At 37.3% G+C, this 4,713-nt stretch overlaps 1 protein-coding gene across 1 annotated transcript in view; it reads left to right on the top strand.

Moving 5' to 3' along the window:
- Positions 1 to 4,713, top strand: part of MARCH1 (membrane-associated ring finger (C3HC4) 1, E3 ubiquitin protein ligase) — a 541,031-nt gene that overhangs the window by 226,640 nt on the left and 309,678 nt on the right. The window lies entirely within an intron of this gene.

Below are 4,713 nucleotides of genomic sequence, written 5' to 3' on the forward strand. Positions count from 1 at the left end.
TCTGCCATCTTGTTTGTTCTCCTCAAGTAGTCTTAAAGTTGCAATTCTAACCAATCTATTCTTACCAGTTCTGTGATTTTTCTACCAATCCTACTTCACTCAGTGCATTTATATCCCAGGAGTTCCTGGAAGGCGCAAATGATTAAGCACTTACCTACCAGAAAAAAGATTGGTGGCTCAAATTTACTGAAGATTCCTCAGAAGACAGACTTGATTATTTGTTTGTGAAAGTTTACAGACATTGCAAATCCTATTGAGCAGTTCTACTTTGTCTACATGTGGTTGATCAGTCAGAAGAGGCTTGATGACAACTAGCGGCAACCACAACTATTCCAAGCAATGTATGATCTTGTAAATACAAATATTTCCTGAAGCTATATTTTATTATGCACATACACATATACTTTTTGATATGTACTCTTTGATAAGTAAGACTAATTTCACTATTTTGTTTCTTTCATTTTCTCAGTTTGATTCTTCACATACACACAAAAAAAGAACTAAGGCAGAGTTTTCTAACAAGTGAAACCATACTAAACAAATATGTTTAAAGAAAAACCTAGAATCTTTCCATACTCTCCTTCCATGGGCTGTCCTTCCATCATATCATGCTCTCCTTCCATCATATACTGAGGGACAATTGACTGGGGTGTTAATAGTCATTTTTTGCTCAGACTAAAATGTACAAGAAAATTTAGAAACATATATAGGCCCTGTTTGAGTCTTGTTGTTGTTATTAAGTGTCATTGAGTCAGTACTGACTCATAACGACCTTATGCACAACAGAACGAAACAATGCCCACTCCTGGGCCAACCTAAAAATTGTTGCCATGTTTGAGCCCATTGATTCTGCCACTTTGCCCATATATCTCGCTGGGGGTGGGGGAGGGGGGTGGGTCTTCTTCTTTTTCTCTGACCCTTCACTTTACCAAACATGATATTTTTCTCCAGCGATTGATCGCCTCCTGACAAAATGTCTGAAGTATGGAAGATAAAGTTGGGCCATCCTGCCCTCCAAGGAGCACTCTGGCTTCACTTTCGACACAAATCTGTTTGTTGTTTTGGAAGCCCATGGTACTTTAAAATTCTGCTCAAATATGGAATTACACACCACATATTATTCTCCTTTTTTCCCCTCTTAATATATTGTAGATATATTACTGCTTGCCTGTAGCTAAATATCTAACTTCATGTTTGTGTTCTAATTTTTATAAACATATTACACCCCTGTATAATTTTACATAAATGGGTCTTATGTGCTGTTTTGCTTCTTAACTACATTTTTGTTTGTTTTTCCACCCATGTCCTCTCATCTCTTCTTTGTCCTTTCCCTCCCCCAAGGCTCCATCTTCCCACCTGCCCCCTTTTCCAAGAAACTCGTGTTAACATACTTATGTGTATCTTTCCATTACTTTCTACATATCCATATGAATTTATATACAAATGCATGTTTGAATATACAAATATATGCACAAATTTGCATTTATTTGTTGTTGTTAAGTGTCATGGAGTCAGTGACCTTGTATGGGTTTCCAAGGTTATAATCTTGGGAGCAGTTCAGTGCTGATCCTACAGCACCAGAGCAGGAGTCTTAACCCAGTGTAATGTTTTGAAAAGCAGCCCCAGTGGCTCAGTGTTTCAGGAAGCTGTTAACTGAAAGTTCAGTGGTTCTAACCCACCAGCCACTCTGCAGGAGAAGGATGTGGCAGTCTGATTCTGTAAAGATTGCAGCCTTGTGTGTGAATAGCAACATTGGAAATCCTCTGAGGCACTTCTACTGTGTCCTATAGGGTCACTATGAGTTGGAATCAACTCTATGACAGTGAGTTGTTGTTGTTGTTTTCCCATCATTATAACAAGAAGAGAGAACACCTAGAGATATACATACAGAGGAGGCCAAGTGAGAATCAAGACAGAGGTTGGAGTTAGGCACTACATGCCAAGAAATGCCACAGATTGCCAATAACCATTAAGCTAGAAGAAAGGCATAGAACAGATTCTTCTTAAGAACCACAAGAATAAACCAGCCCTGCCAAACTCTTTGTTTCACACTTCTGACTTCCTTAACAATGAGAGAATTTCTGATGGTTTAAGCCATGAGGTTTGTGGTAGTTTATTACTACAGCCCTAGGAAACTAATACATACAGAGAATTTAATATAAAATGCACTTCTTAGATGTAAAAGATATTAAATAGGTCATAGGAAATCCTTTCCGTCTAAAAAAAGAACACCAAAGTATTACAGAAATAGGGGTTACAAAAAGACCTGGAAAACAAGAGAAAGATATTGGAAGTATTAGCATCATGGAGGAAGGTCCACATAGACCAGAATTTCAGAGCTCTGAGGAAGAAGAACTGCTACTTTTTGCTGGTGTCTCTTAAGCTTGAAGAAGAGGCCCTTTGGGCTTAAGGCCCAAACCTCTCAGGAGGTGGACCAATCAACTGGTGCTGTGTTTCAAAGAATGTAATGAGGCTATTTCTGTGAACAAAAGAATACTGGATTGATTCAGTGGCAACAGCAATGAGTTCAAGTATAGCAGTAATTTTAAGGATGTCACAGAGCCAAATATTGTTTCATTCTGTAATACATAGGGTGGCTATGGGTTGGAAACAACTTGATAGCATCTAACAACAATATTCACATATATTTATACTAATGCTTCCATTTTTCAGGAATAGAGTTCCTGGATGAGATTACGAGATAAAATGGCATTTTCAATTTTAACAGATGTTGCCAGATATTTTTACAAAAGAGACTTAGAATAATTCACACTTCCACTAGTAATTTTAGCATGTTCTTTTTTCATATACCACTAGCAAAAATGCTTACCACTCTTAAATTTTCCAGAATAATGTATATGAAACAATGTCTCATTGTTGCCTTAATTTGCATTTTCTGACTTGTAAATTTAAGGATCTTTTAAAATATTCATTGATCCTCTGTTGTTTCTTTTCTTGTAAGTTTCTAGTCTAATCTTTTCTGGTTTTCCCCCTCCTTTGTTGAGTTGTTTTTTACTGTTGTGTGAATAGACAAGATCTCTTTGTATTTGAGGGATCTTCAGAAAGTTTATGAAAAATGTATGTTTATGAAAAAACTTCAAATGAATTTCAAAAATCTTTTATATCAAAATAAACTCATACTAACTTGCTATAAAATGTCTGCACAGGATCTTGTTTGAAGTGCTGAAAAAAATAAGCCATCAGTTTAGTTTGAAAAAAGGCCTTATCATAAAGATTTCTTAAAGAATGGTAACATTACTGATGTTTTATGAAAAGTTTTAGGAGGACAATGCTCGAAAAAAATCAGAAATTTATAAATGGATAACTCATATTAAGAAGGCACCAGACAGTATTGAAGACTGCAGTTACAAACCATTCACCTCAATTTGCAAGAAAAAATTTAATCTTGTTCATGCCCTAATTAAAGAGTCTTAAGGAGCTCTGGTAGCGTAGTGGTTATGAATCAGGCTGTGAACCGCAAGGTCAGCAGTTCAAAACTACCAGCTGTTCTGTGAGAGAAAGATGAGGCGTTCTGCTCCCGTAAAGATTTACAGCCTCTGAAACCCTATACAGGGTCGCTATGAGTCGGAACTGACTCTACGGCACATAACAACAACAACAACAATGAATAACAGTTGAAAAATATCCAATGCCATAAACATCTCAGTTGGTTATGCTTACACAATTCTGACTGAAAAATTAAAATTAACTAAATATTGATAGGTGCCAAAACTGTTGTGCTCAGATCAGCTACAGACAAAAGCAAAGCTTTCAATTTAAATTTTAAATTAATGGGATCAAGACCCTGAACTATTTCTTGAGAAAAATGTAGCAGGAGATGAAACAGGACTTTAACAACAAAACACTAATCAAAGCAATGGCTACCAAGGGGTGTAAGTGGCTAAGTAAAAAACAAAAAGAGCAAAAAGGTTATAGCAAGTTTGGGGGATATTAAAGGCATTTGCTTTTTGAATTTCTGAAAGACCAAAGAACAATGTTGTTGCTTTGTTGTTGTTGTTGTTGTTAAGTGCTATAGAGTGAGTGTTAAGTGAGTTGGCTCCAACTCATAGTGACCCTGTATAGGGTCTCCAAGGTGAGTTTGAACTGCTGGCCATATGGTTCAAACCAACCTTGCAGTCCAGTGCTTTACCACACAGTGACAATCAGTTCTGACTCATAGAGCCCTGGTGCACAACATAACAAAGCACTGCCCTACTCTGTACCCACCATCTTCACAAGTGTTCTTATGTTTCAGCTGTTTGTTGCAGCCACTATATTGATCCATCACATTGGCAGTTTTCCACTTTTTTGCTGACCCTCCACTATATCAACCATGATGTTCTTCTCCAGAGATGGGTACATCCTGACAACATGTCCCAAGCACAAAAGAAATCCACCATCCTCAATTCTAAGGAACATTATGACTGCACTTCTTCCAAGACAGATTTGTTTTCTTTCTGGCAGTCCGTGGTACTTCAAATATTCTTCACCAACACCTTAATTCAACTGCATTAATTCTTCCAACTTTCACATGCATATGGGATGATTTAAAATATGATGGCTTGGCTATAACTGATCAAAATACCTAAAATGGGGCTACAACGTGCCCAGTGAAGGAGGCTTCCTGCAGAGCCTCTGCAATACATAAGACTATAGGTAGAAACCTGAACCACATCCAGATCTTCAGAGATGGGAAATTTCCACTTGAAAGAA

Source organism: Chrysochloris asiatica, unplaced genomic scaffold (assembly GCF_000296735.1).
Source record: "Chrysochloris asiatica unplaced genomic scaffold, ChrAsi1.0 scaffold00202, whole genome shotgun sequence".
Taxonomy (NCBI): domain Eukaryota; kingdom Metazoa; phylum Chordata; class Mammalia; order Afrosoricida; family Chrysochloridae; genus Chrysochloris; species Chrysochloris asiatica.